The sequence below is a fragment of the Gossypium hirsutum genome, chromosome A04, assembly GCF_007990345.1.
Source record: "Gossypium hirsutum isolate 1008001.06 chromosome A04, Gossypium_hirsutum_v2.1, whole genome shotgun sequence".
NCBI lineage: Eukaryota > Viridiplantae > Streptophyta > Magnoliopsida > Malvales > Malvaceae > Gossypium > Gossypium hirsutum.
Window position 1 is genome coordinate 76,293,462 of NC_053427.1, and position 14,986 is coordinate 76,308,447.

Below are 14,986 nucleotides of genomic sequence, written 5' to 3' on the forward strand. Positions count from 1 at the left end.
AGGGTTCTACCTGATCAGAGAGCATGGTGGCCGAATCGATGTTATAAACGCTGGCTGTTTTCGTTGGCTTTGTCCTCATGACTTGCCATTGATAGTTATTCAGTGACATCTGATCTATAAACTCATAAGCATCTTCAGGTGTTTTATTATTGATGGTTCCGCCAGCAGCTGCGTCAACCATTTGTCGAGTCAAAGGATTCAAGCCATTATGAAAGGTTTGAACCTGTAGCCAGAGTGGTAACCCATGGTGAGGGCATCTTCGCAAAAGGTCTTTGTATCTCTCCCATGCATCGTAGAGTGTTTCTAAATCCATCTGTACAAAATAAAAGATATCATTACGTAATTTAGCTATTTTAGCCGACGGAAAATATTTAAGTAAAAACTTTTCGGTCATTTGTTCCCAAGTAGTAATTGACCCTCGTGGTAACGAGTTCAACCACTATTTAGCTTTGATCCTTAATGAAAAGGGAAACAACTGAAGACGTATGGCATCATCAGAAACGCCATTGATTTTAAATGTGTCACATAGTTCCAAAAAGTTTGCCAAGTGAGCGTTGGGATCTTCGTCCTGCAAACCATCAAACTGAACAAATTGCTGTATCATTTGAATTGTGTTAGGTTTCAGTTCAAAGTATTTGCAGCTGCAGGAAGTCTAACTATGCTCGATTCAGTTCCTTTTAAAGAAGGTTTAGCATAATCATACATAGTGCGCGGAGCAGGATTCTGATTAACAGCAATCGCAGAAGGTAGCGGATTTTCTCTGTTTTCAGCCATCTCCTCGGTTGTGGTTTGAATATCGTCCTCTTGCTCGTTCTCTGTGTATCTTAAGCTTCACCTTATTTCTCTTTGGTTTCTGCGAACTATGCGATCGATCTCACTATCAAAAAGCAATAGTCCTGACGGGTTTCTTCTAGTCATAAACTATAAAAACCTACCAAGAGAAAGAAAAATTAAATTAATAAATAATAATAAAAATAAAATAGAATTAACTTGCAAGAAAAATAAATGGCTAAAATAATAAAAATTGGGTGTTCCTAATATCTTAGTTCCCCGGCAACGGCGCCAAAAACTTGATACATGATTTCATGAGATAAGTTTTATAAATTTATAATGAGTCGCTCTTGAAACTAACTATTATCACGATGAAGACAAGTGTACCTATCGAACAGTAGTATAGTTTTAGCAAGACTGGATTGTCGAACCCAAAGGAACTAAAAGTACTAGTAATGACTGTCTTTTTATTATCTAGCCTAAGAATAATGAGTTTATTTTTAACTAATTAATAAACTAAACTAAGAAATCATAGAAAATAGAATTGAGGAATTACTTTTGGAAAACTCGATTGATTGAGACAATACTAAGGAAAAATCCACCTAGACTTCACTTGTTATTTGACTCTGAATCAGACTATTTATTCATTTAACTGATTCGTAGAAATCCATAAGTTATATTATTATCTCTCTCGAGAATAACAACGTCTAACCCTAGGTTGAATAATTGAAATCTCTTTCTAATTAACTCCCTCTGGTTGCATTAACTTGATCTATGGATCCCCTTATTAGGTTTCACCCTAATCCGGTAAAATCTTGTCACCCTATCTCTAGGCGCGCAATCAACTCCGCTTAATTATGACAATTGTACTCTTAGACAAGATCTATTCCTCCGCTGAATAAGAGCTTAACTTGATTCAATATCCTAGAATATCAAAACAATAATTAAGAACACATAATTAAGAACAAGTCAAATATTTATCATACAATTCAGAAAATAATAACAAGATTCGTCTTAGGTTTCATTCCCCTTAGATATTTAGGGGATTTAGCTCATAACTAAAAAGGAAAACATCTTAGAAGAATAATGAATACAAAACATAAAGAAAACTCAAAACTCTTGAAGGGAAATTGAGGGGAGATCTTCAGTCTTCATGATGAATCTAGCTTCTGAGATTGATCAATCGGCTTTCCTTGAGCAGTTCCCTACCTCCTCCTCTATGCCTTCCCTTTTCCTCCTCCTTTAGGGTGTATTTATAGGCTTTGGAATGCCTAAGAACCCTCAAAATTAGCCAATTAGACTCAACTTGGGCTTGGCAGGGACACGCCCGTGTGTGATTACTTTAGGCCGTGCTCGAGCCTGTTAGAATGGCACGGGCGTGTGTTCTACCAGTGTGAGTCGTGCTTCAATTCTGCCAAATTGACACGGCCGTTTGTTCTACTCATGTGAGGAAGTCCAAGCCATGTTGATTTCGTATGTTGGCCCATTTTCTCCTTTTTTGGCCCATTTCTCGTTCTTTTCGCTCTCCTATGCTCGCCTAAGAATAAAACATGAAATTAAGATATTAGGAGCATCGAATTCACCAATTCTAAGGAAAAATTGTCCATAAAATGTGTTAAGCATGGGGTAAAAATATGTATAAATTACGGTTTATCAGTAGTCAATGCATAGTCTTATCGAACCATCTTTCTTCTTCATAAATAAAATCGGTCCACCCAATGGTGAAAAACTAGCTCTCGTGAAACCTTTATCCGTCAATTCTTGCAATTAGGTTTTCAACTCTTTTAACTCAGTTGGAGTCATCCTATACGGAGTAATAGAAACGGGTCTCGTACCCAGTGCTAGATCAATACCAAATTCTACTTCTCTAATTAGAGGCAATCCAGAAAATTCTTCCGGAAACACGTTCGGATACTCACAAACTACAGGTACTGACTCAATCTTTAACTTCGACTATTTTGTATTCAACACAAAAGCAAAATAAGCTTTGTAACCCTTCCTTACACACTTCTGAGCGGCCATAGAAGAAGTCACTATAGGTGAGCTATTCGACTCATCTGATTCAACCCAGAGAATATCACCATTTTCACATTTCAGTTCAATAAATTTCTCCCACAATTTACTACTATATCATGAGCAGTTAACCAATCCATACCAAGAATTACGTCAAACTCATCAAACGGAAAAAGCATAAGGTTAGCCAGAAAACAGTGACCCCTAATCATCAAAGGACAATTCTTACATACTTTATCAACTAACACGCATTTGCCTAACGATTTTGTCACTTTTATCACAAATTCTATAGATTTAACAAGCATGCTAATACTAAACACCAATTTCATACAAATATAGGAATGGGTAGATCTCAGATCAATCAAAGCAATAATAGTATCATCATAGATAGAAAATGTACCCGTAATCACATCTGGGGATGAAGCCTCTTCGCGAGCGCGAATAGTGTACGTCCTTGCAAGAGCTCTACCCTTTGGTCTCACAACAAACTCTTTAAGGGCATTCTTACTGCTCACTCCACTACCCAGTTTTTTTTTGCGGTCTACCTTGACTAGCAGTGTTACCCGATCTTGCACTTTGGTATCTCTCATTTTCTACCATCTTGGGGCAGTCTCTAATAAAGTGTTCTGGGGAACCACACTTGAAACAGGTCCTATCGCTCACTCGACACTCACCGGAGTAACGTCTACCACATTGAGGCCATTTGGTCTACTTGGTCAAGCATTACCAATACTAGCAATCGAGGTGGTTAGGCCTTAGTACCCGAATATTGTTTACCTCTATTTCTATTTCAAAACTCAACAAAAGCATTGGAACGACGATGTAAGTCCTTTGACTTCTTCGATGTGGACTGAAATGACTTGCCCATAGATCTTTTATTTGAATCGCTAGCCTCATACTCGGCCTTTTTCTTCTTTTTGGCCAGTTAACGAACTTCTTCAGCTTAAGCATACCAACAAACATCTGAATATCTTCGTTTAATCCGTCCTCAAACCTCTTACACATAATAACTTCAGTTGACACACATTTCCGAGCGTATTTGTTGAGTCTCACAAACTCACGCTCGTATTCAATTACGATCATTCTACCTTGCTTCAACTCAAGGAACTCTTTTCTTTTTTGATCCATAAATCTTTGACTAATATACTTTTTCCGAAACTCCTCTTGGAAAAATTCTCATGTTGCCTTTTCCCTCGGTACAACCAAGACAAGTGTCTTCCACCAGTGGTAAGTTGAATCTCGAAGCGGTGATGCAACACATTTCATGCATTCTTCCGGTGTGCATGACAATTCATCAAAAACTCGGATGGTGTTTTCGAGCCAAAACTCTACTCGTTCCGGATTATCATCGATGTTAGCTCAGAATTCCTCGGCTCTTTGCTTTCAAATTTTATCCATAGGGGTCTATTCAGTCTCATAAATTCCATACATTGGGTTGCTACAGGAATAGGCTGAGGAATAGGCAGGGGTGGAAGGGATTGAGCATTCGGGTTCGTCCGAACGAACTTCATGTACCAAGCATCCATTATGTGAAGAAAGGATTCTCGAGCCCCTTCTCCTCCTCCTTGACTAACTGTGGGAGGTCTACTCTCTTGCGACACTGTCCCTTCAGCTGGAGCAGGAGCATTCCTTTCTACGTCGTCGACTTTAGCTCGATTGGGATCCATTCTATATAAAAACACAATTTAAAAGGTCAGGAGTTGTCACATTATCACAACGTATTTATGGCATGTATAGCTAGACTCGTATACATGCTACGTTAGTTTGAGAATCGATTAAACTCTAGCTTTGATACCACTAAATGTAACACCCTTACCTATACTCAATACTGGAACAGGGTACGAGGCATTACTGTACTTGATCGCAATCAAACACACAAAATCGGACCATAAAATTTTGTTCCAATTAAGGTCATTCAAACATATACTTAACATCCCTTATACGGGCCTACAAGGCCCAAAACATGCATCGGAAAAGATTTGAGACTAAATCGGGAACTTCCAAAACTTTTATAACACTTAAAAAATTTTCATGTTACACGGGCGTGTGGTCACACGCCCGTGTGGGTAGGTCGTGTGGTCACACACGCCCGTGTGGCTTGGGACACACCTGCGTCCTCAGCCTGTATAACTCTCTAACTATGATGTCATCAGCCAAATAAGAACACACGGCCAGGGCACACACCTGTGTCCTTACGCCGTATGGTGAATTAAATTCCAAAATCAGGTGTAGACTTCACACAGCCCGGACACACGCCCGTGTTCTGAGGTCGTGTCTCTCACATGGCTGACACACACGGTCGTGTCTCTACTCGTGTGTTTACTACTAGGCATTCTGTTTTGCATTAATTAGGGTGTAGAGGACACACAGCGGGAGCACATGTCCATGAGGTAGACCGTGTGCCATACATAGCCCAGACACATGCTTGTGTGTCTACCTATGAGGACAACTTTAAGGCTATTTCCTAAGCCAAATGCCACCCTTATTTGTTCAAACACATATATACAAATAAGCAATATTTCTTAGACTTGCATGCATGCATATCCATACCATCTTATACATACACATATCATTCATCAACATTCAATCATCAATAACCATAGCCCATATCATAATGGGATTGGCACATACATACATAGATGAATAAGTTTACAACCCAATAATCGTTATGAGCCATATCTCATGGCCATACAAAAAATGAATCAACTATCATTATAAGCCAACACATTTGGCTAGACCAATATGACATATAACAAAAAGGCTAAGTCCCTATACATTCCATACTCAAAGTGTTGAGATTTAACTATACTCGTGAGACACTTGACAGTTCGTCATACTCCACAGCAAAATGGCGTTGCAGAACGAATGAACACAATGATCATGGAAAAGGTTTGATGTATGTTGTTGAATGTCAACTTACCAAAGTCGTTTTGGATTGAAACAGCCTCTACTGCATGTTTTTTGATCAACCGATTTCCATTCGTTGCCATTGAGAAAAAGACTCCATGAGAGGTATGGTCTGGTAATCCTGTTGACTATTATAATTTAAAGATATTTGGGTGTCCTGCATATGCTCATGTTGATAATGGAAAATTAGAACTGAGATCTATTAAATGTGTTTTTCTTGGTTATAAAGTTGGTGTAAAAGGGTATAAGTTATGGTGTCCTGAAATTAGAAAAGTTGTGATTAGCAAGGATGTTGTTTTAGATGAAACTGCTATGTTACCTAACTTATCTCTTAAAGACTATTCCAATAAAAAAAATCAAAAGCAGGTGGAGCATCAAATTAATCCATAACCTACAATGGAATAACTCCTCAAGCCAATACAAAAATTTAGAATAGAGTTGCTTCTTCACCACAATACTCTATTTCCAAAAATAGAACTAGAAAAGAAATTAAACCTCCAAAAAAGTATGCCAAGGCTGGTCTAGTTGTTTATTCTTTAAATGGGGCTGAAGATATAGATGTAAACCAAGAGCCATCTAATTATTTTGAGGCGGTTAGCTGTGAAGATTCAGAAAAGTGGATATTTGTTATGCTAGAGGAGATGGAATCACTCCACAAAAATAGAATATGAGATCTTGTGAAACTTCTTAAAGGTAAAAAAGTTGTTCATTGTAAATGGGTGTTTAAAAAGACTAAATGGACTTCAGGAGTTAAAGAACCCAGATATAAAGTGAGGCTTGTTGCAAAGGGTTACAGTCAAATTCTAGGAGTGGACTTCACAGATGTGTTCTCCCTAGTTGTAAAGCATAGTTCGATTCGAGCTTTACTTGGTATTGTGGCCATGCATGATTTAGAGCTTGAACAGTTAGATGTAAAAATTGTATTTTTGTATGGAGAACTTGAGGAGGATATTTACATGCAACAACTAGAGGGTTTTATAGTCTCAAAAAAAGAGGACTATGTTTGCTTGCTGAAAATGTCCCTTTATGGTTTGAAACAGTCACCAAGACAGTGGTACAAGAGGTTTGATTCCTTTATGACTTCTCATGATTTCAAAAGAAGTATCTTTGACAGTTGTGTTTACTTTAAGAAAAACAGTGATGGTTTTTTTTGTGTATCTACTCCTTTATGTTGATGACATGTTGATAGCAGTAAAAGATAAAAGGGAGATAAGAAAGGTCAAAGCCCAACTAATTGAAGAATTTGAGATGAAAGATTTGGGACCAGCAAAGAAAATACTTGGTATGGAGATTCACAGAGATAGAAAAGCAAGTAAATTGTACCTAAGTCAGAAGGGGTATATTGAGAAAGTTCTTTGCAGGTTCAATATGTAGAGTGCTAAGCCTATTAGTACTCCTTTAGCAGCCCATTTCAGACTTTTATTTGCTTTGTCTCCATAATCAGATGATGAGATTAAGTACATGTTACATGTTCCATACTTTAGTGTAGTGGGATCTCTCATGTATGCTATGGTTTGTTCACGTCTAGATTTATCATATACAGTCAGTGCAATTAGTAGATACATGGTGAATCCCAGTAAAGAACATTGGAAAGCAGTTCAGTGGATTTTAAGATACTTACGAGGTACTACTGATGTTTGCTTACAGTTTGGAAGAACTAGAAATGGATTCATTGGGTGTGTTGGTGTTGATTTTGCTGGAGACCTTGATAGAAGAAGATCTCTCACAGGTTATGTCTTTGCAACCGGAGGTTGTGCAATCAGTTGGAAAGCCACTTTGCAAACTACAGTCGCTTTGTCTACCACTGAAGCTGATTACATGGAGACTATTAAGACTTGTAAAGAAGCTATTTGGTTGAAGGGACTCTTTAGTGAACTCAATGAAGACTTTCAAATCAATATAGTATTTTGTGATAGTCAGAGTGCCATCTTCCTTACAAAAGATCAAATATTTTATGAGAGAACAAAACACATTGATGTTCGATATCATTTTGTTCGTGATATTATTGCTCGTGATGATATTGTTGTGAGCAAAATTAGTACTCATGAAAATCCTGTAGATATGATGACTAAGTCACTTCCTATAACCAAGTTTGAGCATTGCCTAGACATGGTTGGTGTTCATTGTTGAAGTTAAACCCTTAAGGGGTTATATGGAAGAGGTAGAGAACTTGTTCGTTGAGAGTTCGTGATGAAGAACTTGTTCATTGAGAATTCGTGTCAAGGTGGAGATTGTTAGAATTAAGTGACCCGAATCTTTATTTAAATAAAATATAGTGGTAAAAAAAAATAAAAGTAAAATCCATATAGAACTACACTTCTTTTATTTTATTTTTGAATAAGGTTTCTTAAACCTTATTAAACTTCATCTATTTGATATTGATTAGAATAAAGTGTTTCAATCTTACTACACTCCTATTAGAATATGGTTTTACAAGCCTATAAATAGACATAGTCTATTCCTCTTGTCATTATTTGAATTCGACATAGTAAATTTTCTTCTTCTCCGCCCGTGGTTTTTTTCCCAAAAAAGTTTTCACGTAAAAATCTGTGTTCTTTATTTTTATTTCTCTTTTCTTTGCAATATATTATCATTATCGACATTCTATTTTTTACACCCTCCTACAAAAAATCCTCCTAAAAGCAAAGACTGTAAAAAAAAAAAAACCAAAACCCTAAAACTAAAGAGAAACGTGCTAAAAAACAGCAGACATGTTAAACAGCATAGTGAGTATGATAAATGGAATACAACCGAATGTATTTTTTTTTTCTATTTGATATTTGAATGTTGATGAAGTAGTTCGGGGAGGATGAAACATTTCTCATTATTGGTTGGGTGGGACAAAATTATTGCAATTTTTTAGACAAATTAATTTAGTCTTTGCTAGTTGGATTGTAACTTATAGATGAAGAAACTGTTGTAATGAGCATTCCCCTGCCCCCAAATTCAATCCACTACACTATGTTTTTACTTTATGTGTACGTTAAAGAAACCTTTCATTTTCCACGTGACGAAATCAGAACATGGTTTTTCTTTTTCTGCCTTCAAGCATAAAACACTAATCGAGTTGTTTAAACTTTAATTAATTAAATTGATAGAACGTCCAAATAATTTACCAAAATTTTAAGGGAGAAAATGATACAACTAATAAAACAAATGATAAAACTCGCGTTGAATCTAAATAATTTAATTAAGAAGAGAAAATGATAGAATTAATAAAGATGGTATAATTTGAGCTTAATCCACATAGATTATATCAGATGGCTAAAATTAGGGAGAGAAAATGACAGAATTAATAAAATTAATACAACTAGGCCTTAATCCAAAAATTTTAATCTTTTTTTTTTCGGGAAATGGTAGAATTTAGACGCACTCATATACTAATAATATAATAGGTTAATATGTAAATTCGCCATTATAAAATTGAAATTTATCATTATATTTTATTTTTTATTGATATTTTTCATTGTTCTTGAAGATAAAGATAATTTTATCACTATATTTCAACTTTATATTAAATTTTGTTGCTTCGTTTTTATTTGATTGAATTTTTCCATTAATGTTAAATTTTGCTATTCAATTTTAATTTAAAATAATTTGAAGATAAAATTTAATATTTTTTTATGTTTTCATATTTAACGATAATGAGCTAACTAATAGAATATTAAAATCTAATAAAATAGTTATTTTTTTAAAAATAAACTTAATTGTTTTATTTTATAATACATGTATTTCTATTTTTAAAGTTTTTATTTCATTAAATAGAAATTCTAAATTTATTTTATTAATTTTTAATATTTTTAATTTAAATTATTATTAAATATTAAAATAAAATATTAGAAAGAAATTTTCTTATTAAATTATGTTTTCATATCACAAAAAATAATATTAAACAGTAAAATTTTAATAAAATTTAATGTTTAGTAATTAATTTCGATCACATAAGAGTTGAATATCAAATTGGCTTATATTTTTAAAATACAATGATAAATATTAAAGAGAACAACGTATAATAACAAATTTCAATATTGATGATTAATTTATAATTTAATCAGAAGTGATAGAACATCATCCTAATCCAACGTTTCTTTTCCTTGGCCTAATCTACTTGTAGCTTTTATAGAAGAAAACCGAGAGATAAAATCAATGGTTTAATTATCTAAAATGAAGTATCCCACTTCGTGTATAAACAAAACCATAGGGTTTGCTATGTTTGGAAGGTTGAATACGCTAATTAATTAGTTAATCTTAATTGAGTTAATTAATGATTAATTATTGTGATGAAAAAAATATATCCAACTTAAGAGAAAAATATTCAAGCCTTTTCCAGATTTGAGTAGTATTTTCGAGAAAGATGAATATTACAACTCAAATGAAAACAAGAGAAATTAGTAAAAACTTTGGAAGGATTTACGGGACGAATGCATGAACTATTCCGATAAATGATTGTCCGTTAATAGGAGTAGGTCAAAGTAAAAACACATAAATTTATTTTAAATTTCTGGTTGTAGAAGAGTTTAGAGTCCTTAGGTATTCGTAAAATATAGTGGGAAAAATTTTAAGATTGTAGATCCAGTTATTAAGAGATTATTACATAAAGTATTTAAGTATCTTTAATTTTAGTGAGAGTTTGTAATTTTAAATTTTTTTTATTGTAGACAAATTTTCAATTATTTTAGTTTATAAAAATTTTAATGTTATTTTTTACATAAATAAAGTTTATTTGGTTTATTTACACTCTAAGTTTGGTAAATTTTGGTCTCACTAAAGTTTAAGGAAGATCAGTTGGAAATAAAAGTGTTTAGATCACATTGCATGTATTTTCCATGCTACACATACATAATTGATTTATGTCATTAGGTTGTGTTAATATATGTGATCGTGGATGAATTTAGTTACAATATATGTAATGAGAGTCAACTTAATTCTATGTTAACCTAATTTACAGACGAGATTGTTGATTGGGATAATATATACGAAGGTACACGAACTTCGCAACTTATATCTACTTAGTACTAAACTTTTTTTTGGACTAAATTGTTATCTAAAATTAAAAATCGTTAGCCAACTTGATACTTTTTAAGTATTTAACTAAAGCCGTTATTTTGTTGTCTCAACCAATCAGGTTATGCCACATGTATTATAAAATGATTCATTTTGTACCATATGTATTAAAAGAAAAAATAATTTAATTTTCAATTTTTCTTTAATTTTTATTAATTAAAAAAAACTTTTAGTTAATTAATTTTACAAATATCTTTTAAATAAAATAAAATTATTTTTTTTCCATCTCATCTTCTTCATCATTTCTCTCCATAATTTCTCTTTTCTCGTTTCATCACCATAATCGTTCATCATCTCCATCGCGATCACCAAATTTCGTTCAAGTCCCTTGCTCCGAGAGACCCCCGTCTTTCAAGTTCTCTAATTTGATTTCTTTGGAAAATCTCTAAAAACCCCCAAAATTCATCATTGAGCCTTAACCTCCCTTGCCTTCGATCGTTTTCCCCGTCTGTTAAATGGCCTTCGTTTTTCTACTATGTATTTCCTCTCTCTAACCTCTTCCTTCTCACCATATAGATCGCCAAACAGCCACCAAGAGACCCTCCAACAGCCAAGCCTTGGTCATTTGTTACGTTTAAGACTTTTTTTTCTATGGCTGTTGATTTTCTTGTCTTATTCTATTTGGTTTATGGGGGTTTTTTACATGGATAATACAAAATTAAAATTTAAATACCTAAATGGTATGCCAATACAATTATGTACCAAAATTGTATGTTTTCAATAGTCTCAAGGGGTAGAGGGCATAGTGTAGACGGCATTAGTTATTTTCTGATTTAATCATGGAACCATCATTACCAAATGATATGTATTTAAAATATATATATATTTTTAAGGGTGGAGAGAGTGAGAGAGGTGGTACCTGTATTTTGTGCCTATACACTAGCGAAACAGGGTAAAAATATGAGTTAAATGGGTGGAGGGTGACTGAGAGGCAGCACCAATGAGGGTACCTGTTAGGCATCACTAGTGAGGGTTTAAAGCTGTGTTTTCTTGAACAGTTTTGAAGATAAGAAGAGAAGAGTAAAAAAAAAATTGGTTGTAGAAGAAAAGAAAACAAAAAGGAATTCGTAAAGTTAGTATATATAAATTTTATTTTTTTCAGCATATTTTTTTGAAATAAAATATTGTGAAATTTAATTATTTTTACTAATTTAGTATTGAAGATAGATAATCAATTTTTCGTATGCATTTATTTTGATGGAGTAATTTTGACAACAATAGTTGGATATATATTTGAATGTCGCCAACAAATAGTAATGAGATTTAATAGAAATGTCTTGGTTTTTTATATGAAAGAAATGATTAGTGCAAAAATTGTTAAACATTGTGGGAGGAGGATCTCGAAACTATTCTACAAATTTTCAGTTTCAACAAATCACATCAAATTCACCAAGATGGAGCTTGTTGATGATGAAGGGAGACAATGGTCGCACTTTATTGCCGAAATTGGAGTCGCCAAACTTATTCGATTCAGTTGTTTGTTGAGTTAGCTGATGCGGAGTTAGATAAAGATTTCACTCCATTAGGTGAAGAACATTGAGTTTAAGTGTAACATCCCTAACCCGTATCCGTCACCGGACTAGGGTTAAGAGGTATTACCGGACGTATCGGAACATTTTATGATCACTTCACATACACATCCACACATCATAGCATCATAGTCAAACATCATCATAAAGTCCCTTTCTTAGGTCAACGAGGCCTTAAACATGCTTTAGGAAGGGTCGAGACTAAACCAATCACATACAAAATTTTTCCAAAACTTTACAAATTTTTTAAAGTTACAGAGGTTACACGCCCATGTGAACAGACCATGTGCCTCACACAACATTAGACACGCCCATGTGTCTAGGCCGTGGCCAAAAAGGCATACATACTGACTTATCCACACGGTCGGAGACATGCCCGTGTGCTTTGGCAGTGGTCGAAACTGACTTGGGTCACACGGTTAACCACATGCCCGTGTGCCTAGGCCATGCTTGAGACTGACTCTAAATTGTAGGACTACCCCAGGGGACCCATGGCCGTGTAACATGACCGTGTGTCGCACACGGCTGAGACACACGCCCGTGTCTCTGCCAGTGTGGACAATAATAGGCTATTTGCAAAGCCAATTTGCCACCCTTAATAGTCATCCCTACAAGTCCAAAATCAAAGCACAATTGCACCATAATTTCAACCAATTTCAATCATAAAACATACATCATTCATGTCATATAATCACCAACCAATTTCATCCTTATTATCCAAACCAAAACATACCCAAAATCACATATCATACTCATTTCAAATCCCTACCATTTCCATAACTAATTCACATAATTAACTTACCAATTTGGTCATTTCTCACTAGGCCATTTATGCACATCAAAACATACCATTTCTTAACATAACTTATATACCAAAAACCAAGCCAAATAGCAACTTTAATCTAGCCATATCACATGGCATGATATACACTTCACAAATCATATTCCAATACTTCTAGCATATACATGTCATACTTCAATATTCACATTTTCAAAAGGTACCAAAATAGAGTTCGATAGTGTGGTGATGATCCTCGATTATCCTTGAGCTTTTGGTAGCTTCGATAATCTATAAAACAATTGAAAAACACGCAAAGTAAGCTTTGAAAAGCTTAGTAAGCCATATACAAATAAACTTGTCACATAACACAATTCTAAACCAATTCATTCATGTAGCTCATGGCAAAATACAATCACATATCCATATGTCTCATATAGCTCATTTGATCATAATTCACTTACATATAGCACATCTCATTCTCATAGTAATAATTCATACATATATTATATGTCCACAAATGTACATATACTTACCTTTCATTCTCAAAAATGATATACATTTCAAACGTACCTGAATTGGATACACATTCACATAGTCATTTATTTCTCAGAGTGCCAGTTGAACCGTATGGAATCAAATAGGATACGTAGATAGCTCGGAAAGCTTGTACAATGCCAATGTCCCATACGTGGTCTTACATGTAATCAAATATCGTTGCCACTGTCCTAGACAGGGTCTTACATGAAATCAAATACAATGCCAATATCCCGGACATGGTCTTAGACGTAAATCTCAAATCGGTGCCAACGTCCCAGACGTGGTCTTACACGAAATCACATATCGAAATCCTATGTCATGACATATGTATCCTAAATATTCCTATGGTTCGTACGGAACTTTTTAGACGTCGTTACATTATCGGAACTTTCTCAAATTTCTCATATTCAACTCAAATAGTCATTCATCACTATTCAATAGCATATAAGCAATAATAATTCAATTCAAAACACATTTATTTGTATATCAACTTACGTTGTACGGGAATGAACGGAAACGAACGACTATTCAACTGCTTTCGACTTTCCTCGATCTAATTCCATTTTCTTTGGTTCTTAATCTATACACATTCAAATTTAACTCATTTATTCACCAAATCATTCAATTCAATCCAAAAACATATAATTAAGGTATTTTACAAAATATCCCTCATATTTTCACATTTTGACATTTTAGTCCCTAATTCATAAAATCACAAAATACACACAATTTCATATTACACATGCTAGGCCAAATTTTCCTCTAGCCCATATGAGCCCATATATTTTATTTATTTCACATTTTAGTCCCTCAAAATCTTATTTTCACAATTTAACCCAAATTACTCAAATTCATCAAAAATTCAAATACAAAACACATTAATCTAACACATGTCTTTCATTTTTCATCAATTAACATCACAAAGCTCATAATTTGATCAATGGTTCAACTTAAAATCTTCATCAATTTCTTAAATTGAGACATGGGCTTGATAAAACACTTGACAATGATTACAAAAACATAGAAATTATCAAAAACCAAACAAAACACATACCTTAATTAAGCCAAAACGATAGCCAAACCCTAGCAAACTTTTCTTTCCTTTTTCTTTTGTTTTTCGGCAAAGATGATGAATAACGGATAAATTTTATGCCTTTGTTTTATTTAATCTATATTATTAACTAGTTTAACATTTTACCCTTGCATTATAACATTAATAATCCATTATCTAATGTCGATATAAATCATTTAATGCATGCCATGGTCATATAACCATATAAGGACCTCTTAATAATAAAGACACATCAATTCGGCCATTAATTAAATAGAAGGACAATTTTGCATTTTTTACGATTTAGTCCTTTTTTGCAAATTAAGCACACAA

At 34.0% G+C, this 14,986-nt stretch overlaps 1 non-coding gene across 1 annotated transcript; it reads left to right on the top strand.

Moving 5' to 3' along the window:
* The first annotated feature begins 239 nt into the window (after positions 1 to 239).
* On the top strand, positions 240 to 346 carry LOC121228552 (small nucleolar RNA R71). Its single transcript, XR_005926128.1, has one exon. It is a non-coding gene; the product is annotated as a small nucleolar RNA R71 (small nucleolar RNA).
* The last annotated feature ends 14,640 nt before the right edge of the window (positions 347 to 14,986 follow it).